Source organism: Oncorhynchus mykiss, chromosome 31 (genome assembly GCF_013265735.2).
Source record: "Oncorhynchus mykiss isolate Arlee chromosome 31, USDA_OmykA_1.1, whole genome shotgun sequence".
In the NCBI taxonomy this organism is placed as follows: domain Eukaryota; kingdom Metazoa; phylum Chordata; class Actinopteri; order Salmoniformes; family Salmonidae; genus Oncorhynchus; species Oncorhynchus mykiss.
The window spans coordinates 31,442,261-31,466,260 of record NC_050571.1 but is presented as its reverse complement, the minus strand read 5'-3'; positions in this window follow the sequence as shown (position 1 = coordinate 31,466,260).

Below are 24,000 nucleotides of genomic sequence, written 5' to 3'. Positions count from 1 at the left end.
ACTTCAACCTAAGTGTATGTAAACTTCTGACTTCAACTGTATATGCTGCCCTATGTGTTGTTTGAAGTTGGTAGAATCTTATTCAAAATGATTTACAGCTGTAATGACTGCCAAAGGTGCTTCCTCCAAGTATTGATTCTAGGGTGTGAAGACATGCCTAATCAAGAGGTCTTCAAATTGAGTATTTATTTATTTGGAAAATGTTCTATCATTTTTCTTTCACTTTGTTAAATATGTAGTAGGTTGTGTACCTCGGTAGGAAACAAAATACAAATGTAGTCATGTATCATTTATTTAATTTGAAGACAAGATGTGAGGACTGTGCAAGGGTTGTGTAGACTTTCACTTGGCACTGTACACATGCACACACACTCACTCAACTCTCCCCTCCCATGTCATCTCTCTCCCTTTCTCTCCTCTCCTCTCCTCTCCTCTCCTCTCCTCTCCTCTCCTCTCCTCTTCTCTTCTCAACTCTCCTTCATCTCCCCTTCTCTCCTCTCCCCTGCACTGATTTCATGCCTTATCCATAATGTATGACTAAATGCTTAAGCAGAATTATTAGGATGTTTTATTCATTGGAGTAGGACTCTGCTCTGCTAAGTAATGCGGTTGGGTTGGGGTGCGTTCATGGTGCGTAAGCGATTGGACATTCTGGAACATGATTGGGATTAAATAGTAATAACAGACAGAAGGTGAAGATACAACATTAATGAAGACAGGACCACAGGCTGACTATTTACCGTAGCTGTTGGTTACATCTGCCTCCAGTCATCTCTTTATAGGCACGGAGATGGATGTGTTGAGTTCAGTGGTGAAGTTACACCGCTAATGCAATGGTAGAGGACCTTTATGTCCCACATGGGAGACCGTAGTACTTTGTTAGAGATTACTTTATTATAGGATGCATTTTTCATCCATTTTCATCTTTGACTTTTTAACTGACACCTCAACAGAGAAAGACACTCACACACACACACACACACACACACACACACACACACACACACACACACACACACACACACACACTGGTCCTGAGGAAAATAACATTCGGCTGCCGGTGGATGAGAAACTAGGCTCCTGTAAGAAAACACTTGGGCTGGTTAAGAGAAGTCATTTTCCACTTCAGCAAACTGGAGACTCCCTAAATTAATGTCCCTGGGCCCAGGAGCTTAGGCCACACATGCACACGCGCACACACACACACACACACGCACACACATATATATACATACACACACACACACACGTGTCTCTAATTCATTACTTCTTTATCAAATAAACTTGTCTGATTTCTTTCCCTGACACATGATGAGAAAGTGTATCTTCAAAAGAATTACAGTACACGACCACTTCAAAAGGAGTTGTTAGTTATTACATTTCCTTCCAACCTGCTACAGTCAGGCCTGTGTACGGTGTTGGCACACCCCTAATCATTCCATCTCTAATGATATAATGTGCATATTACACAGAACATAATCATGATCACATTATATTTCTCATCATATGATAATGTGATCATCTCTGTGGTATAATGTGTGTGTGTGTGTGTGTGTGTGTGTGTGTGTGTGTGTGTGTGTGTGTGTGTGTGTGTGTGTGTGTGATCACTTTAGCCGCGGCGCATTGACTCTAGTTTGTCGGTCAGTGAACGTCCGCCCTCCAGGGTCACCTCGTTAGCCCAGAGGGCTGGACGCATCTGGACACACATAACCAACTCACACACACACACACACACACAAACAGACCTGTCCGAGGCCAAACAGATGGCCATAGCATTGCTGCGTACAGTATGCTCCACCCCTAGACTTCCCCATACACACAATTGGAACACATAGCTCACCATCTACAGCTTGTTTAATAGGGGGCCACACTGGCCATCAAGAGCATCACTTCCGATTATCTGCAGATGAAGAACGCCCCTGGTTTTGTAATTTAGCTGCCACAGATTGCAAAGGATTATTGGTGCCAGCTATTGCATATTAAAGCCGTATTATGGATAACTGTCACATTATAAATGTGTCAGAATTGGTTGAGGAAGCCAATCATGTTATTGTACCCTGTGTCTCTATGTGACAGGACAGCCAGTACCAGGGAAGGGTTGAGTCTTTTACCTTCGACTTAGTTGCTATGCCATTTGGGAAGAAACAACTCAATTTAGATGAGAGTAGGCATAGGTTCTGATTCATCTAAATCAAGTTGACTGGAGCTGGTACCTCGCTAACAAGGTCTGGGGATGTGACGACAGAGACATTGCTGGATATTCAAAATGGTTCCTCTAATAAGGCATTTCAAACTAGCAATAACACTCACACACTGTCAACACATACAATGTGTTTGCTGATAGGGGGGTGAAGTTAACTTCGGGAAATGTCACACACATTTTTACCACCCTCTCCTAAAGGGGTGGGGAAGGGGGGAATTAATACATTTACGGAATTGGAAATGTGATTTTCATCCTCACGGTCAAAAAAACTGTTTGCTTTTTAATGAAAGAGAGTAAAAGAGATTGAGTCCACACGTCCTCGTCTCCCTGTGTTGAGTCAGGAGATGGATCTCACCACAGGGGGGGTTGGATCCTCATGACAGACTCGGCTCCTTTGAGGTGGGGTGAGAGCAACAAGATGTCATGGTTTAACTCTTGACTTCAGATTTTGACGTTTATCCACATTTACTCAAACAGCAAATTCGGAAGTTGCTCCAAACGTCAAATGTTGTTGTGTTTTTGACACTGTGGATTGCTCTTCCTGCTCAGAATCATTCTGAATTGTTCAGTTAAGAGTTAAGGTTTTGGATAGGGTTAAAACATTACGTTTGGGCATTCAATCCCAAAAGGTTAGGGTTTAAGGTCAGGAATAACGTTCAAACATTGAAGGTGCACTATGGGTTTCTCAAATTCTAATAGTTTGCCTAATTTCAGTTTATGTGACAAAACAAGCACGTATAGTATAGAGCAGTGGTTCTCAATCCTGGTCCTGGGGACCCAAACGGGTGCACATGTTTGTTTTTGCCCTAGCACTACACACCCGAATACAAATCATCAAAGTTTTTTTATGAGTTGATCATTTGAATCAGCTGTGTAATGCTAGGGCAAAAACAAATATGTGCACCCGTTTGGGTCCCCAGGACCAGGATTGAGAACCAGTGGTGTAAACAACAATTGTACCATTTAAATCGCTGTTAAATACTGTACATTTTCCATAAACAAAAATATTGTATTTACAGCTGTTTGAAGCTGGTGTACAAAACTGAAAGTAAAAGATGCAAAATCATGAAATCATGGACATAGAACAGCTTGGTCGCTTCTTAGACTTGCTTTCAATGAGAATGACAGATCTATAATTCACATTTCTATGTGAATTTGCTCAGGTCGCCCAAAAAGTTACATATTTCAGCTTTAAGTTTTGGTATTCATTCCGAATGGTTAAGTTAAGGGTTACGGTTTGGGATAGGGTTATGAATTGTTAAGTTAAGGGTTACGGTTTGGGATAGGGTTATGAATGGTTAAGTTAAGGGTTAAGGTTTGGGATAGGGTTATGAATGGTTAGGTTAAGGGTTAAGGTTTGGGATAGGGTTATGAATGGTTAAGTTAAGGGTTAAGGTTTGGGATAGGGTTATGAATGGTTAAGTTAAGGGTTAAGGTTTGGGGATAGGATTATGAATGGTTAAGTTAAGGGTTAAGGTTTGGGATAGGGGAAAAAAATACACACAAAATTTGTGTCTACCACTGGGATTGAACACTGAGTCATGAACACGCGACCTTCGGATCCGGAGACATGGGATTAAGTCCATACACCACCCCCGTCCACAACGCCTTAGGAAAACCCTGCTTGATGATAATAGATGCTCACTGTTGCCTCTAGCGACTGGTTTTGAAGCCATTTCCCGACATCCTTAGGACATGGACATACATCCAAGTTCGAAGCCAATCTTGAGCAATCTGGCAGGAGAGAGATTGCCCGTGGGGTGGATAGGGGAGGGGATGGTGAGAGGGGTGAGGAAACAGACGGGAGCGGTGACTGGACAAAGATGTGGAGAGAGAGAGAGAGAGAGAGAGAGAGGGTGAAAGCGAGAGAGAGAGAGAGAGAGAGAGAGAGAGAGAGAGATTCAGGGAACCGAGAGAGACTGGTGTGTGGCAAACAGGTGAGAGAGAGAGGGTGAGAGAGAGAGAGAGGTTCAGGGAACCGAGAGAGACTGGTGTGTGGCAGACAGGTGAGATGAAAAGGAGAAATAAAGGCGAAGCTCATTTGTCAGGTCTGTTTGATTGTTGCGCCGTTGGATTGAGAAATAATAGATGAAGGGATCCTTATCGGCTCTGACAAACAGTGCAGGTGGAGCTAATGCTCAGGTACAGACACACACACCCACACGCACACAAACACAGACACACAAACACACACGCACATACACACACACACTGAGAGAGATGAACAGCTACTATCTGGATGTCTCACCTACAGAGGAATGTGAGTGTCTCCACTATCTTTCCACTGTCGTCAGTGATGTATTCTTCTCCTTTACAAATTTCTCTCTCTCCCACAAAATATGCGGTCCTATACAGTAGGTCTCTGGTGTCATGACGGTCCTGTGTGGATGCCAATGGGTCAGATCAGCTTGGCAATGGTTGACAATAACCAGACCTTCTCTCACCCACATAAGAGAGGAGGAGGGAACTGGGCCAGTTTGACAGCTCACACCCTGTTATAAATTACAGGAGAAGAGGACTCTCTATTTTCCCCTCCAGTATTAATCCGACTTTGTTAACAGACCGTCTTCCCGCCAAAACTCTAACAGTTAAAAAGCGAATACTGGAACAACATTTCTAACATAAGAACTTGGGGAATGGTCAGAGAAGATCTATAGAAAACTAATGTCATATTGGTTATTATTTTGTGATGTCATTAAAAAGGTTTTGACGGAAATACTGTAACTTGAAAAGTATTTACACTACAGGTATGAAGTCTCCATCCTTAACGTTGTATATGAAATATGAAAAATTATGAATGTATTTGTCACGTTCTGACCATCGTTCGTGTGTGTTTTCCTTGTTTTAGTGTTGGTCAGGACGTGAGCTGGGTGGGCATTCGATGTTGGATGTCTTGTTTGTCTATTTCTATGTCTGGCCTGATATGGTTCTCAATCAGAGGCAGGTGTTAGTCATTGTCTCTGATTGGGAACCATATTTAGGTGGGCCTGGGTTTCACTGTGTGTTCGTGGGTGTTTGTCCTTTGTGTCCTTATTCTGTGTTTATGTGCACGAGAATTAGGCTGTTTTAGTTTTCGTTACGTTTATTGTTTTGTAGTGTTTGTATTTAGATTCATGTTGTTTCAGTTTAATAAACATGGATCGCAATCTACACGCCGCATTTTGGTCCGACTCTCCTTCACATACAGAAAACCGTTACAGTATTTTTGTTAACTTTTTGGTGGCGGGGCAGTATTTTCACGTCCGGATGAAATGCATGCCCAAATTCAACTGCCTGCTACTCATCCCCAGAAGATAAGATATGCATATTAGTAGATTTGGATCTAAAACTGTTTGAATCATGTTTGTGAGTATATCAGAACTTATGTAGCAGGCGAAACCCAGAGGAAAAACCATTCAGATTAATATTTTTTTTTTGAGGTCACTCTCTTTTCAATGGTATTTCATTGGGAATCCAGATTTCTTATGGACCTTCTTGCAGTTCCTACCGCTTCCACTGGATGTCACCAGTCTTTAGAAATTGGTTGAAGTTTTTCCTTTGTGTAATGAAGAAGTAGCCCTGTTCAAAACGAGGGTCACTTCAAGTGTACTTTTAGATAGAGGCGCGTGACCAGAAAGGTAGCGTCAGTTTGTTTTCTTCCTGTATTGAACACAGATCATCCCGTCTTCAATTTAATTGATTATTTACTTTAAAAAATACCTAAAGTTCTATTACAAAAGTAGTTTGAAATGTTGTGGCAAAGTTTACAGGTAACTTTTGAGATATTTTGTAGTCACGTTGGGCACTGATGCTCTTATAGTGGGAGAAAGTTATGAGACTCAGTACAGTTTGTTAGACTCCTTTCCCTCCAATCAGCCCTGTGCTGGGCTAGGGTTAGGGTTAAAATTATGGTTAAATCCAAGGTTAGGTTAAACAGCAGAGTAGTACAAGGAACAAATGCTCACAAACTGAATTTTATACTCACACACTCACACATACGCGCACACACACACACAAACACACACACACACACTGAATAAGCCCTGAAGGAATGAGATAGGGACAGAGGTTGCACAGTTCCACAGAGGATAGTAATGATGCAGGAACACCAGATTGCTCAGTCTCAGCAGCATTAGCTCTGCTGACGTGGTCCCCGGCACCACTGGGGATCCACTAGAGATCCACCAGAGAGATCCTGCCGCCGCAGGGTAGCAGATTCCACTGGATCATCTGGGCTCTAGTGGGGGATCGGGGTCAGGAGACGGACCAGGTCAGACTCTGGGTCACGTTGTGTACATATGTAACTCAAACGTTAACACAAAGCTGCCGTTGACATCCACACATGCTTTTCAGGTCTTCATTGTATTGTGTCCTTATTGAAACACCCTGTTGGATGGCTCTTACATACCCTGGCATTACGAGAATCATGGCTACAGCTGAATCACTGATGTTCAACAGAAGGTGTCTGTCTGTGTTTCAACTTATATTCTTGCTCTCTAATATCTAACACGACGCTCCTCATGAAATGTGTGTGTGTGTGTGTGTGTGTGTGTGTGTGTGTATGTGTGTGTGTGTGTGCGTGTACCCAATCCCAGCTTCTGCTTTTCTCAAAAATTCCCCCATTCTGAAAAAAAGGTTGTGTGTGTTTTGTTTCTAGTTAACGGTTTAGACTAGACTTACCAATGTAAATACCAGGCATTTATTTTGAGCTTGTGTGTTAATTCCAGAATTTGAAGTGTGGAGATTGTCCTTTCAACAGGATCCTTTGAGCTTTTGAAGAGGCAGAGAATAAAGCAGCGATCCGCCTCTCTCTGTCTCCGGGGTCGTTGGGGCTCTTTGGTTTGTTGTGTCCCCTGGTTGTGCCTGGCATCGCCGGGGGACCAGAGCTCCGCCATGCCTCCACTGTCCTACTTCTCAAATCTCTCAGAAAAACATTCTTTCTCTCCTCTCACTCACTCTCTTATTTCTTTCCACCCCTCCTTTTTTCCTCTCTCCCTAAACTGCGCTTCTTTCATGTTGGGTAAAATGGCTTACTATACCCGGGGTTGACGGATCCAAGGCCGCGCTGCTGGTTTTGAGCTTTGACTTTTTGAAGTCTCAGGGAGATAAACACATTTTTGTCTGCAGGAGGGAATGAAGGGAGGGAGGGAGAGAGGGAGTGGGGGGCAGGAGGGGAGGGGGAGGGAGAAAGAATGGAGATGGAGAGGGACAGGGAGAGATGGAGGGAGGGAGAGAGGGAGTGAGGGCAGGAGGGGAGGGGGAGAGAGAAAGAATGAAGATGGAGAGGGACAGGGAGAGATGGAGGGAGAGAGGGAAAGAGTGTAGTGTAGGACGGAGGTTGTGAAAACGGAGGGATGAAACAGACAGCACCGTCCTGGTGTCGAGCAGAAGAAGACAAGGCTGTTCTGCTATCGCTCTGAAGCTTGTTGAGGAGAGAGAGAGGAGAACTGACTGCTGTCACCTAAGTAGCCTAGTGGTTAATAGCGTTGGGCCAGTAACCGAAGGGTCGCTGGTTCAAATCCCTGAGACCGCTAGGTGAACAATCTGCTGATGTGCTTATGAGCAATTGCTCTGGATAAGAGTCTCTGCTAAATTGGATCTCTGCAACACTGAGATCACATTAATTTGAACTTTTTGCTCTCTTCATAGGGAACATTAAGCAACTTATTAAAACAACATTGCTGATAGATTAACTCAGAGTCCGAGTCTTGGACATGGTCTGAAATATATATTTCTTACTGAAGCAAAGCAAACATTTTACCTCCCCAAACATTTGCCACCTCCGCTGTTCTATTCGTCTACAGGGTGTAGAATTACTCAGAGACGAAACATTTCACCTTTGTCTCCGCGGTCCTCCGTAGCAGAAATAAGAAAAACATTTCATCACAAAGTCGGTAAAAGTAACAGTATGACAATCAAAAACGTGGGCCTTCCCTTGGCTAGAGGAACGTGTCAATCAAAGTCTCTTTAATGTGGGTAAACACCCAGGCTGACTCAGAGCAAGGTCAAACTGGTAAGGTAAGGAAGAGCATCAAACCAATGTCTTTCCCTTCACCGGGGACATGGTGGCTCTATATCCACTGTGGTGGTGGAACGTAAACCGTTTACTGGAGATTGTTTGAAGTACACAAAGTGTCAGAAAGCCAGAGAGACAGCGCAAGCACACACAGACGGGAGCGTGTGTCTTTGTGTTTGACTGGGTCTCTGTTTTGGTTGGAGGGAGAGATAGAGGTGGAGGGAGTGTGGGTAGAGAGCAAGAAGAACCCCAGGAGAGAAAGGAAAGGTTGAGAGAGAGAAAAACATTGAGAGAGAGAAAAACATCCATCACAGAGGGATAATGGAGACCTTTGAGATGAGGCTCTTTGGGCCACTGAAAGGTTTCAGCTGTCTCTGGGGTCCACAATGACAAACACACACACACCCACACACTCACAACTAGAAAATAGACACAGGAGAGCAGTGACAGAGGTAACTGCCAAAAGTCTGATTGTGAGTAATGCCAAAAGCACACCCAAATTACCCCCCTTTAATATTTCATAGGAAGGAGGTCCTATGCCCTGTACAGCAAATATATATAATTCATACAAGTGATTGTAGAACACTAGCCTGATCTGACTGTGCCTGTGAATGTAGTCAGCAGCATCACCAATGTTACATTGTATTTGTACAGGGTTGAAACAGGTTAAAAGTAGGTTGAAAGAGTGGTAGAGTATCTCTCTGTTCTCCTCCTGATGTTCTGTGTCGCGATGGAAGGATGCGAGATTCCCCCGTCATCAAAGGCCTTAGTATTTATGTCTGCCGTGGGATCAGAGTACAACTAAGAGCCAGTCTACCTATAGAGTACTCTCCCTCTCCATCCGTCTGTCTGTATTCTTTAATCTCTGTTTAAATTGTTCCCCAAGCAGCCTGTCGTACTGTATGTTTTTCCTCTGAACATGAACGAAGAACCCTTTGAAGCGAGGCAGGGTTGTGGTTTTATCCAGGGGCTGTGCCTACCTTTAATCTACGAGCGAGCACGGGATATATATTTTTTCTTTTGAAAGAAAAGGAATGTTAAGGAATGTGCTATCATTATGCTCAGGCTCATTGTCTGTAGGGTAGTGGTGCATCTTTCTCACATTACTGGCTAGTCACTGTATCCAGTATGTTTAACAGGGCATCTGTAAGGACATTAAGCTGTGTCTGATTACAGTGCAATGTTGCAGGATCATCACTCTTAGGCACATCTGACATCAGAATAATTCCATATGAATGATTGAGATAACACATCATCTCTCTGTCTCGGGGTCTGAGGCTATTTGGTGCTTTAGGGTCAGTGTACTGTTAGCGACTGAGGGGACTTGTGGGAGTGTTCAACTAATAGAATGTTACATTTGCTGCATTGATGTATCTTTTTATTGATGGTGTTTGATTGATGCTTAATTGTTATTGATGAATTGACGCTTGAATAAAGCCTTGTTAGAACAAGCACTCTCTTCCTCTCTCTCCTCCCCTCTGGACACTCTCTCTTCTCTCTCTCCTCCCCACTGTGCGCTCTCTCTTCCTCTCTCTCCTCCCCTCTGGACACTCTCTCTTCTCTCTCTCCTCCCCAATGTGCGCTCTCTCTTCCTCTCTCTCTTCCCCACTGGGCACTCTCTCTTCCTCTCTCTCCTCCCCACTGTGTGCTCTCTCTTCCCTCTCTTCCTCACTTTCCTCCCCACTGTGCGCTCTCTCTTCCCACTCTTCCTCACTTTCCTCCCCACTGGACACTCTCTCTTCCCTCTCTTCATCTCTCTCCTCCCCACTGGGAACTCTCTCTTCCCTCTCTTCATCTCTCTCCTCCCCACTGGGCACTTTCTCTTCCCTCTCTTCCTCCCACTGGACACTCTCTCTTCCCCTCTCTCCTCCCCACTGGGCACTCTCTCTTCTTCTCTCTCCTCCCCACTGTGCGCTCTCTCTTCCCACTCTTCCTCACTTTTCTTCCCCACTGGACACTCTCTCTTCCCTCTCTTCATCTCTCTCCTCCCCACTGGGAACTCTCTCTTCCCTCTCTTCATCTCTCTCCTCCCCACTGGGCACTCTCTCTTCCCCTCTCTCCTCCCCACTGGGCACTCTCTCTTCCTCTCTCTCCTCCCCACTGGACACTCTCTCTTCCCTCTCTTCATCTCTCTCCTCCCCACTGTGCGCTCTCTCTTCCCTCTCTTCATCTCTCTCCTCCCCACTGGGCACTTTCTCTTCCCTCTCTCCTCCCCACTGGACACTCTCTCTTCCCTCTCTCCTCCCCACTGGGCACTTTCTCTTCCCTCTCTCCTCCCAACTGGGCACTCTCTCTTCCCTCTCTTCCTCCCACTGGACACTCTCTCTTCCCTCTCTCCTCCCCACTGGACACTCTCTCTTCCCTCTCTTCATCTCTCTCCTCCCCACTGGGCACTCTCTCTTCCCTCTCTTCATCTCTCTCCTCCCCACTGGGCACTCTCTCTTCCCTCTCTTCATCTCTCTCCTCCCCACTGGGCACTTTCTCATCCCTCTCTTCCTCCCACTGGACACTCTCTCTTCCCTCTCTCCTCCCCACTGGACACTCTCTCTTCCCTCTCTTCTCTCTCTCCTCCCCACTGGACACTCTCTTTTCCCTCTCTTCATCTCACTGGACACTCTCTCTTCCCTCTCTCCTCCCCACTGGACACTCTCTCTTCCCTCTCTTCTCTCTCTCCTCCCCACTGAACACTCTCTCTTCCCTCTCTTCCTCCCACTGGACACTCTCTCTTCCCTCTCTCCTCCCCACTGAACACTCTCTCTTCCCTCTCTTATCTCTCTCCTCCCCACTGAACACTCTCTCTTCCCTCTCTTCTCTCTCTCCTCCCCACTGAACACTCTCTCTTCCCTGTCTTCTCTCTCTCCTCCCCACTGGACACTCTCTCTTCCCTCTCTCCTCCCCACTGAACACTCTCTCTTCCCTCTCTTCTCTCTCTCCTCCCCACTGAACACTCTCTCTTCCCTCTTTTCTCTCTCTCCTCCCCACTGAACACTCTCTCTTCCCTCTCTCCTCCCCACTGAACACTCTCTCTTCCCTCTTTTCTCTCTCTCCTCCCCACTGAACACTCTCTCTTCCCTCTCTCCTCCCCACTGAACACTCTCTCTTCCCTCTTTTCTCTCTCTCCTCCCCACTGAACACTCTCTCATCCCTCTCTTCCTCCCACTGGACACTCTCTCTTCCCTCTCTCCTCCCCACTGGACACTCTCTCTTCCCTCTCTTCTCTCTCTCCTCCCCACTGGACACTCTCTTTTCCCTCTCTTCATCTCACTGGACACTCTCTCTTCCCTCTCTTCCTCCCACTGGACACTCTATCTTCCGTCTCTCCTCCCCACTGGACACTCTCTCTTCCCTCTCTTCTCTCTCTCCTCCCCACTGAACACTCTCTCTTCCCTCTTTTCCCTCTCTCCTCCCCACTGGACACTCTCTTTTCCCTCTCTTCCTCCCACTGGACACTCTCTCTTCCCTCTCTTCTCTCTCTCCTCCCCACTGAACACTCTCTCTTCCCTCTTTTCCCTCTCTCCTCCCCACTGGACACTCTCTTTTCCCTCTCTTCCTCCCACTGGACACTCTCTCTTCCCTCTTTTCCCTCTCTCCTCCCCACTGGACACTCTCTTTTCCCTCTCTTCCTCCCACTGGACACTCTCTCTTCCCTCTTTTCCCTCTCTCCTCCCCACTGGACACTCTCTTTTCCCTCTCTTCATCTCACTGGACACTCTCTCTTCCCTCTCTCCTCCCCACTGAACACTCTCTCTTCCCTCTCTCCTCCCCACTGGGCACTCTCTCTTCCCTCTCTTCTCTCTCCTCCCCACTGAACACTCTCTCTTCCCTCTCTCCTCCCCACTGGGCACTCTCTCTTCCTCTCTTCTCTCTCTCCTCCCCACTGGGCACTCTCTCTTCCTCTCCCTCCTCCCCACTGGGCACTCTCTCTTCCCTCTCCCTCCTCCCCACTGGGCACTCTCTCTTCCCTCTCTCTCCTCTCCACTGTGCGCTCTCTCTTCTCTCTCTCCTCCCCACTGGACACTCTCTCTTCCTCTCCCTCCTCCCCACTGGACACTCTCTCTTCCCTCTCTTCCTCACATTCACTGTTCTCTTGTTAGCTCAGATTTCTGGCCAGTGTTTGGTTGTGACTCTGTGGTGGATGCTCAGATGCACTTTTTGTATGTTGTGTTTCTGTGTGTCTGTTTCATGACTCTCTGCTCTCCCCGTCTCATTCCTCCTGGTATTTCTGGGTTATTTCCGTCTTTGCATCACCCCGCGGATCGAGTGACGCATCTCACGGACTCCCTCAAAGCCCCTCTGAACCAGCTTGACTGGCTTGGCCTGCTACTTCTGAGGTAGCATCCAGTGTGGGCGGACACACACACACAAAATCCTCATACACACAAACAAACATGCATATGCACAAAAATCTTCATATCCACACAGACACGCACAAATAGTATTGCACACACACACACACACACACACACACACACACACACACACACACACACACACACACACACACACACACACACACGGCTGCAATGAATGTTGGCACACTTATTAAAATAAGTGCTGTTGCCCCAGAGGAGCAGAAAGTTATCAAAGGAGTTCACCAGAGCCAGAACAAGCATGGGGGGGGCACAACAATCCTCTGTTCCCACACCACACACACACATACACACACCTAACACCACCCATGACAGTTCAAGCTACTCTGAAGATCCGCCCCTTCCGGCCCTCCTGCCCCCCTCAAGCCCATGGGATCAACCAGACTCTCTTCCCTGTGGTCAGAGGTCACATGAAAACACAGATTCAAATTGAATCCTGCTAATTCCTGCTATTCTTCTCAGTTGAAAGCATTTGATGGTAGGTAGCCTGGAAATAACAGACAATAAAATTATCTCGAGTACAAAGCAGGCATCTGAAAATGACTGGAAGTGAGATAAACTGAAATAGAAGGGACTCTCTCCCAGAGCAGCATTTACTTCTCTGGGGGCAGAGTGTGTCAGTCTGTCTCTAATGAGCACAGTGTGTGGGCTTGACTGTTTCTGCCACTGTGACTGTGATGCAGCCCAGACAGATGAAAGGTCAGCTCTACCTTCCAGGCCTCTCAAATAAACCTTTTATTTTCTTTTTTAGATAATAATATAGCAATGTGGCTCCAAATAACCTTAGAAGTGGGGCCCGGGGGGACAGAATTAAAGGGCGGACAGGGACTCCAGGCGTGACCCCCTTTAGATCATTGTGTCAGAGTAGTGAATGTGTGGAGGAGTAGGGCCTGAAGGTGAGGGAGTGCTTAGTGGATGGCAGAGATCACATCAGGGTCAAGGCTTCTAACTGATGGTGTCACTGTGGAATGGGAAGGTGTGAGAATCTCGGAGAATCCAAAACACTGGTGACAGTTTGTTGTAATCAACTCTCAGCTCACCTGTGTAGCGAGAGGAGAATGAGGCAGTCGGCGAGTTGCTAGCACCAAAGCACAGCGTGAGGATTCAATCCTCGCTGCAACTCCCCAACGGGCTCGGGAGACGAAGGTCGAGTCATGCGTCCTCCGAAACATGACCCGCCAAACCGCGCTTCTTAAAACCTGTTAAGGATATGGCAGACATACGCCCCCTTTGGAGAGATTGGGTACCCCTAGTAAACTGGAAAAAAAATCTGTCAAAAATTGCTAATATATGCAAATAAAAATTATTATTGGATAGAAAACACTCTAAAGATTCTAAAACCGTTGGAATTATGTATGTAAGTATAGCAGAACTCACAGGGCAGGCATTCTTCCAAACTAGTTTTTGTGGCCATGAAAGTTGGAGCAACTTTGACGTCATGGCCCCCACCCTTCCCAACCAGTTATGATTCTGGGGACACTTTCTATCTCTTCCGCTAGATGTCCTCTTTCAGTAGAGCTGAAGATCCCGCGAGAATTGACCCTATGGGAGTGAAATTAGTGCGTGCCACGAGAGAATAGGCTGTGCGTATGGGCGCGAATTGGTCCCAGCCATTCCTTTGTTCCAGCACTCAAGAGAAGGGCAGACGATGGCCGATTGAATTGAAGTTTGTTTTGCGTGTCTAAAACATCATAAAGCTTGCTTCTGCACTTAGTTTGAACGAACCTGTTTAGTCGACATATAATATGTAATTTTGAAGTTTTGATGCGCAACTTTTCCGGACCAGAGGACGTTTTGGGTGCATTTCAGCTGATGTTATTAGCAGTAGCTAATACAAAGACGCAAGACTTGAAACCAAACGATGTATTGGGTAAGTATGAAGCCTTCCAGAACATTCTGAACGAAGACCATCGAAGGTAAGGGAATATTTATGCTTAAATCTGTGTTTCTGTTGACTCCAACATTACGTAGAAATGTAGCTTGGAACTGAGCGCTGTCTCAGCATATGGAATAGTGTGCGATTTCTGTAACGTTAAAAATAAATCTAACACAGCGGTTGCATAAAGAAGCAGTGTATCTTTCTAACTATATGTAGAACATGTATATTTAGTCAAAGTTTATGATGTCTATTTACGTTATCTTGCCGCGCTACATAGATTTCCTGCGGGCATTTTTGAGTAATTTCTGAACGTGAACTCACTGTAAATGGACATTTATGGATATAAATGGCATATTATTGAAAAAAAAAAATATGTACTGTGTAACATGTCATATTACTGTCATCTGATGAAGATTTTCAAAAGGTTAGTGAGCGATTTATTTTTTAATCCTGCGTTTGTTGATTGCATGTTTTGGCTATTCAAATGAGCTGTGTCTGGTGGTGGTTTTACATATATATGTGCTATGTTTTCGCCGTAAAACATTTTAGAAATCTGACTTGCTGGCTAGATGAACAAGGTGTTTATCTTTCATTTGAGCTATTGGACTTGTTAATGTGTGGAGGTTAAATATTTTTAAGAATATTTTTGCGTTCCATGCGCCACCGTTTCAGCTGAACGTGGGAGGGTTGATTCCCAATTGGGTACCAGTATCGTAGACAGGTTAACACTCGCCCACTTAACCTGGAAGCCAGCCGCACCAATGTGTTGGAGGAAACACTGTTCATCCGACGACGTCAGCCTGCAGGCGTCCAGCCTGCCACAAGGAGTCGCTAGAGTGCAATGAGCCAAGTAAAGCCGGCCAAACCCTCATGATGCTGGGCCAATTGGGCACCACCCTATGGGACTCCCAATCACGGCCGGTTGTGACACAAACCCGGAACGAACCCGGCTCTGTAGAGACGCCTCTAGCACTGCGATACAGTGCCTTAGACCGATGCGTCACTCGGGAGGCCCCTGATGTGCGTTTTTATGGTAAAGTTATTTACACTACATGTCACGATTCTTCAAAGTCGAACCCAGAAGCAGACCAGGACAAGGAGAGTAGGAAAAAGGTGAGTATTTATTTACAAGTGAATGGGTAGATATATCCAGGTGGTGTAGCGGGTAGCGGTGATGAGTTGATGGGAGTAAATAGGTGGATCCAATGGGGAAGCGGAATCTTCTGACGACCAGGCGGGAATGGGTTAAATGATCCGGGTGAGTAACTGAAGACAGAACAAACAGAGGTAAGTTCAAGGCAAGCAATACGTAACAAACAACTTCTATCCAACTTGAGGCTGATACTCTGGCACAACATACTGTTCATGGCTAACGATCCGGCAGGGAATGGATGTCAGGTCCGGGCTTATAAAGAGGAGAGATGATGATCAGGACCAGGTGTGCAGATAGCTGATGGGATACAGGTGCGGGTAATCAGAAACCCCAACTGGCTACATTGCCCGGCAACCAGACAGGGTGCGTTCCAGGACGCCGGAAAAACTCTCCAGGACAGAACATAGACAAAAAAACAGACTCAGGAAACGGGATTCGTGACAGTACCCCCCCTCCGACGAACGCCACCGGGCGGACTACCCGGAGCGCCAGGGTGGAGGCGGTAAAAGTCACGAAGCAGGTCATCGTCAAGGATCTGACGCAGAGGAATCCAACTCCTCTCCTCAGGACCATATCCTTCCCAATCCACTAAATACTGGAATCCTCGACCCCGCCGTCTGGAGTCCATGATGCGGCGCACCGTGTAGACAGGACCACCTCCGATCATCCGAGGAGGAGGAGGACGAGGAGGAGGGGGCAACAGAGGACTGAGGTGAACCGGCTTGAGGCAGGAGACATGAAAGGTGGGGTATACTCGAAGCGTTGCCGGCAATTTTAGTCGGACCACAGCAGGGTTAATGATTCTCTCCACCACGAACGGACCAATGAACTTTGGTGACAGTTTCCTCGACTCAGTCCGTAGAGGAAGATCCCGTGTAGCCAACCACACCTTATCTCCGATGGTATAAGCGGGAGCAGGAATACGGCGACGATTCGCCTGGATCTGATACCGGTCAGAAACTCTAAGGAGAACCTTCCTGGCCCGATGCCAGGTCCGGTGGCAACGACGAATGTGGGCCTGGACAGAAGGGACCGAAAGATCCCTCTCCTGAGAAGGAAACAAGGGAGGTTGGTATCTGTACAGGCATTGGAAGGGGGACATCCCAGTGGCAGATGAAGGAAGGGTATTATGGGCATACTCGACCCAGGGTAATTGAGATGACCAAGAGGTGGGATCAGAGGAGACAAGACAACGCAGCGTGGACTCCATCTTCTGGTTGGCTCTCTCCGCCTGACAATTAGATTGGGGGTGAAATCCAGATGTGAGACTGACTGTAGCTCCAATGGCCAAACAGAAGGATTTCCAGACAGCAGAGGTAAACTGAGGACCACGGTCAGAAACAATGTCACAGTGCAACCCGTGGACCCTGAACACCTCCCTAACCAGTATCTCGGACGTCTCAGTGGCAGAAGGCAGCTTGGAGAGGGGAACAAAGTGGGCAAACTTGCTGAATCTATCCACAATGGTCAGAATAACCGTGTTACCAACAGAAGAGGGCAACCCCGTGACAAAATCCAGGGCCAAATGCGACCAAGGTCGTCGGGGAATAGGTAGGGGGTGAAGAAGCCCAGAGCTGGCCCGATTGGTACTCTTATTCTGCGCACAAACAGGACAAGCGGCAACAAACCTCCGGGTATCTTCTCCCATGGCAGGCCACCAAAATCGTCTGCGCAGTAGCGCCATAGTCGGAGCAACACCAGGGTGACAAGCTATCTTGCTGGCGTGGGACCACTGAAGGACAGCAGAACGAACCGACTCAGGCACGAACAACCGACCGGGTGGACCGTTACCGGGCCCGGGCTCTGTCCGAAGAGCCGCCATCACCTCCTCCTCAATCCTCCATGTAACGGCTCCCACGACAACGTTCTGGGGAAGAATCGTCTCAGTCTTGGCCTCACTCTCCTCCGTCTTGGAGAACATCCGGGACAGGGCGTCCGCCTTCCCGTTCTTCGACCCAGGTCGGAACGTCAGGGAAAAATTGAAGCGTCCAAAAAACAAAGCCCACCGGGCCTGACGAGAGTTGAGACGTTTAGCCGATTGCACGTAAGCCAGATTCTTGTGGTCAGTCCAGACCACAAATGGTTGCTCCGCTCCCTCCAACCAGTGACGCCACTCCTCCATGGCAAGCTTCACAGCGAGAAGCTCCCGGTTACCCACATCGTAGTTTCTTTCAGCTGGAGAAAGACGACAAGAGTAGAAGGCGCAGGGATGGAGTTTACCGTCAGTGGAGCTACGCTGGGACAGGATGGCGCCCACCCCCACATCAGACGCATCCACCTCCACAACGAACTGACGGGAAGTGTCAGGTTGAGAGAGAATCGGGGCGTTGGTGAATCGGCTCTTCAAATCTAGAAATGCTCGGTCTGCCTCAGGAGACCAACAGAATTTTCTGGTGCAAGACGTCAGTACAGTTAAAGGGGCGGCCACCCGGCTGTAATCACGGATAAACCTCCGATAAAAATTTGCAAACCCCAGGAATCTCTGGAGCTGCAATCTCGAACCGGGCTGGACCCAATCCCGAACCGCCCGAACCTTCTCTTGGTCCATCTTGAGCTCTCCCCTGGAGATGATGTAACCGAGGAAGGACGTCGTGTGGGCGTGAAAATCACACTTCTCAGCCTTCACGAACAGACGGTTCTCCAATAACCGCTGCAGGACCTGCTTGACATGCTGAACGTGGCTAGAAAGCTCCTTCGAGAAGATGAGGATATCATCCAGGTAAACAAACACAAAAATACCAATCATATCTCTCAGAACGTCATTCACCATACTTTGGAACACAGCAGGAGCGTTGGTCAGTCCAAACGGCATCCCCTGGTACTCGAAATGTCCCATCGGAGTATTGAACCCAGTCAACCACTCGTCTCCCTCCTTGATCCGAACCAAATGATAAGCATTACGTAAATCAAGCTTCGTAAAAACCGTAGCACCCTGTAAAGAATTGAAAGCCGAACTCATCAAGGGCAGGGGATACTTGTTCTTGACCGTAATATCATTCAAACCCTGATAATCAATACACGGTTGAAGAGAGCCATCCTTCTTGCTCACAAAAAAAAATCCTGCTCCCAGAGGTGATGACGAGGGCCGAATGAGACCTGCAGCTAGAGACTCCTTGATGTAGGTCTCCAAGGCCTCACGTTCAGGTCGAGAGATACTGTATAACCGTCCCTTGGGTAAGGAAGCTCCAGGAAACAGATTAATCGCACAGTCATAAGGTCGGTGGGGAGGAAGGGACTGAGCCTTCTGTTTACTGAATACTTCACACAACTCGTGATATGTTTCTGGAACCAGGGACAAATCAGGAGGAACAGAGTCACTGATCTGACTGGAAATGGCAGGAGAACAGGCAGTCCTAAGACAGTTAGCATGACAATCAATGCTCCAACTAGTTACCTTACCCGTCACCCAATCAAATGAGGGATTGTGTTCCTTCAGCCAGGGGTAACCAATAACCAGAGGAACATGGGGTGAGGACAGAATGAAGAAGGAGATAAACTCTGAATGATTCCCCGACAACAACATCTTAACCGGTTCAGTCCTCATAGTGATCCGTGCCAGACTACTGCCGTTCAGAGTGGTTGCTTCAATGGCTTCCGGCAATTGCTCCTTAGAAAGCCCCAGCTGTTCCACCAAGTCGGCATCAATAAAGCTGCCATCGGCACCTGAATCGATAAAAGCGTTAATCTCTAAGCTCTGATCCTTATTCATTAGGGTCGCAGGAAAACGGGGTCTGACAGGATTCTGGAGAGGTTGAATCTGGCTCGCTAAAATTCCTCCCAAAACTAGCGAGCCGGGCAGTTTAACGAGCGCTGTGGACAAGTGGAGATGTAATGTCCTGAGCTACCACAGTAGAAACAGCTGTTGGTCTCACGTCTACGTTGGCGCTCCTCCTTAGTTAGCCCGTGTCGCCCCACTTGCATTGGTTCAGGATCTGGTGGCAAGACCCCTCCACTAATCCCGTGTGGGGAATAACGATCAATACGTTCTGGTTGACTTCCTGAACCGAATGGTAACCGAGTTGCTGATTGATTGGATGGGCCCCACTGCTTCTCCCTCCTTCTCTCTCGGACTCTATTATCTACCCGAATAGATAAAGTGACCCAGCTGTCTAGATCACTAGGCTCTGGATAGGATATCAGCTCGTCCTTGAGTTGCTCCGACAACCCCTGGTAAAAAGCCGCTTGTAGTGACTCCTCATTCCAAACACTCTCCACAGACAATGTCCTGAACTCGATCATAAAGTCTGCCACACTGCGAGCTCCTTGGCGAAGAGTGAACAAACGTTTAGCTGCGTCCTTACCTCGGACTGGATGATCAAAAAGCCTTCTCAGCTCTCCCGTGAATTCCTGGTATGAAGACATGCAGGTCCCCTGTCGTTCCCAAACGGCTGAAGCCCATTCCAGAGCTCTTCCACGCAGCAGTTCAATAACAAAGGCTATCCTAGCCTTGTCAGTGGCGTAAGAATGGGGCTGCAGATCAAACACTAACCCACACTGCATAAGAAACGAACGGCATCTTCCCAAATCCCCTTCATATTTATCAGGCGTCGGTACCTTGGGTTCACGGAAGGAAAACGCATCAGGCACGGCAGGTAAGATGGGTGAAATAGGTGGTGAATGAATCGCCAGCAAACTGAGCTGATCCTGGATCTGTGTCAAGCTAGCAGATAATTTCTGGATTGCAACCGCTATCTCCTGTAGCTCCGTCTTGTGTTGTCCCAATGTCCTCCCCTGCTGGGTAATGGCAAGGCAAACGGAATCCAGGTCCGCTGGGTTCATTCTTGGCCGGATCGTTCTGTCACGATTCTTCAAAGTCGAACCCAGAAGCAGACCAGGACAAGGAGAGTAGGAAAAAGGTGAGTATTTATTTACAAGTGAATGAGTAGATATATCCAGGTGGTGTAGCGGGTAGCGGTGATGAGTTGATGGGAGTAAATAGGTGGATCCAATGGGGAAGCGGAATCTTCTGACGACCAGGCGGGAATGGGTTAAATGATCCGGGTGAGTAACTGAAGACAGAACAAACAGAGGTAAGTTCAAGGCAAGCAATACGTAACAAACAACAAAACAACTTCTATCCAACTTGAGGCTGATACTCTGGCACAACATACTGTTCATGGCTAACGATCCGGCAGGGAATGGATGTCAGGTCCGGGCTTATAAAGAGGAGAGATGATGATCAGGACCAGGTGTGCAGATAGCTGATGGGATACAGGTGCGGGTAATCAGAAACCCCAACTGGCTACATTGCCCGGCAACCAGACAGGGTGCGTTCCAGGACGCCGGAAAAACTCTCCAGGACAGAACATAGACAAAAAACAGACTCAGGAAACGGGATTCGTGACACTACACATGGTCACATTGTCTGCTTGGGTTCCTAACTTGAGACCTCTAATTTGAAGTGACTCAATTAGTTTAATTCTAGAACTCTGATTGCTAGAATCAGCTCTTGGTATCTAGGCCATTGTGAATTGCAGAACGGTTCACTTTAGACATGTGTTCATTATAGTCTCTGAGGCGGGTGATGCCCATCTTAATGCCTGGCTAGACCCGTCAGAGGGCCTCCTGCATTTAAATACACATGATTATGGAGTCAGATTGAAATACAATCATGGTAATATTACTCATACACTAATTATGTCGTCCTCAGAAAGTTAGAGTAGATTTGCAGTCCATTACTACACCTGAAATCATATGGAAATGTCCGGACATGGAGTGTGGTTGGAATAGTCATCAGACTCAACTTGATATTTGAGAATGTTTATACTGATGCAATGTTTACTTCCGGGTAAACACAAATCCACACCCTGCATATTTGTGTGTGTATAACCACATTTCCATCCACAGCTTTTATCACGAAAACTGTGATGGAAACAAGAAGTTTCAGTCCATTTTTCTAAATGCAGACTGATAATTTATGCAAGAAATGGTGGTGGGATCTCCTTTATGCGCAAATATTGATACAATGACCATCAAATCGAAGTGAACATGGAGTCACACGATGATACGGCGTGTGGTCCTCCCACTACGACTCAGGAAACCATGCAGTTCATTTATTACGATGAACTTCACAGGGTGGTGAAAGTGTACAGTGATCTTGATGCTGCTTTCCAATTTTTTGAAGGTCTTATTCTAGTGACATGGTGGTCGATGCTTGACTGCCGTTTGACGAATACAAATATTCAAGTATCCGCTGTATCTGCTGGCTGTTGGCTAGAGCTTACATACCAAGACCAGAGTAGGCACATTTTCTATTTATCGCAGTTTTTGTGTTTTTGTGACGGTAGAGATGAAAATGCGTTGGAAACACAGTGAACCTTCGTGTTTTACTCGGTACATGAAAACTTAAGCGAATAAATACATTTTGTGTGCGCTATTGCATCACACACTGATTTGATCTGAAACACGTCTGATTGGTGGAAACACACCACTGGTGGGAAAATGAGCAAAATGAGAAAATGAGCATGTTTTCTTTGAGAATATTTGCATGAAATGCGCATCTCCGCTGCTTTTTCTAGATAGTCCTCTGTGGAGTGGCATATATACGGCACAGTCTGAAAAACTGGCTTCTTGGAAGTCCCCTTTTTAATGGCTCAGGATGGAAGTTGTCCCCCTGCAATATAGTTTTTCTGTCCGTTTCTTTTCTATACAGAGTTGTAAACAGGGTTCCATTGATTTCTCCATCCACATATCGAGGTAATGAACACATTTAGTGTCACATTCAATAGTGAATTTGAGATTGGGGTCAATTTCATTGAGTAATGCCATAAAGTCTGACAGCTCTTCTCCCGTTCCCCCCCCCCCCCCCCCCCCCCCCCCCATATGCAAAAATGTAGTCAATATATCGATACCACTTTAGGACTTTATTCAAACATGGATTTTAGTTTTCATTATTAACAAAACATTCTTCAAAAAAAACCACATGAAGGTTAGTATAGCTCGGAGCGAATGTGGAGCCCATCGATGTTCCATTCGTTTGGAGGTAGTATTCATCATCAAACCTCAAATAGTTACACGTCAAAACATATTCAGCCAGCTCTAGAATAAAGTTTGTTGGTGGGAATTTGTTAGTATCTCTGACATTTCAGTTGCCCAGGCTCCCCCTAGGGATAGATTTCATCGATCTCACCTCACTGGGTTCCCAGCCCATGTCCCCAGTTATTGCAAGTATAGGTGCAAACTTGTGGACACCTAAAAAGTAATGTACTGTTCTGTTATGAAAATGTTCCTATTTTAAAACACCTCTTAGAACCCTACACTCCTGGTGAATAGTCCAGAACAGGGCACACGCATGTCTGATACAGTTTGGAATACATAGCATAACGTGTATATATATATATATATATGTGTTTTTGTTTTTCCTATAACTCCCCCAAGAGCTCTACTTGCTGAGTCGGCCAGGGCAGGTGTTGCGTACAGAAAGGTAATATGTTCATCAACAAAAATAAAAAGACCCAAATATGTATAAATGCTAGTAAAACTGAAAAACACTTCTCTCAGTAGCTAGTTTTCTAAAAGTCATTATCTGTGTTTTTGTCTGGTTAATCATGAGTCTCCATCTTTTACACCAATTGACTGCACATAATAACATGTTCTGCAGGTCTTGTTCATTTTCTGTCATCAAAATCATATCATCAGCATAGAAAAGGATACTTAGCATTTCATCATCATATCATACTTCAAAACGTAACTGTTTCATTTCTTCATTTATAAAGGAAGCAAACAAAGTCGGTGATAAGGTGTCTCCTTGTCTTCTTTTTTTTCACCCTTTTGCTGTAATAGTCTTGGCATATTATAAAAAAGTATTTAAATGTTTTATATTGTATAAAATATTCATTAACATGCACACAGGCAATTGGTACTTTGTAAAGATCCTGGATTGCTTGATAATATTTCCCATGAACTCCTGTCTTTCACAAACTACAGGCTAAAAGATCCCTATTTACTAAATTCAAAAGCTTTCTGGAAATCAATGAAACATGCAAAGTAGGCTTCTCTTCATGTAATCTATTTCAAATTATTGTACAGACCGAGAAGATATGATCTATTTTTTATGTATTTTTTATTTCACCTTTAATTAACCAGGTAGGCCAGTTGAGAACAGGTTCACATTTACAACTGCGACCTGGCCAAGATAAAGCAAAGCAGTGCGACAAAAACAACAACACAGAGTTACACATAAACAAACATACAGTCAATAACACAATATAAAAATCCATGTACAGTGTGTGCAAAGGTAGAAGAGCAGGGAGGTAAGGCAATAAATAGGCCATAGAGGTGAAATAATTACAATTTAACATTAACACTGGAGTGATAGATGTGCAGATGGTGATGTGCAAGTAGAGATACTGGGGTGTAAAAGAGCAAGAAGATAAATAACATTTTGGGGATGAGGTAGTT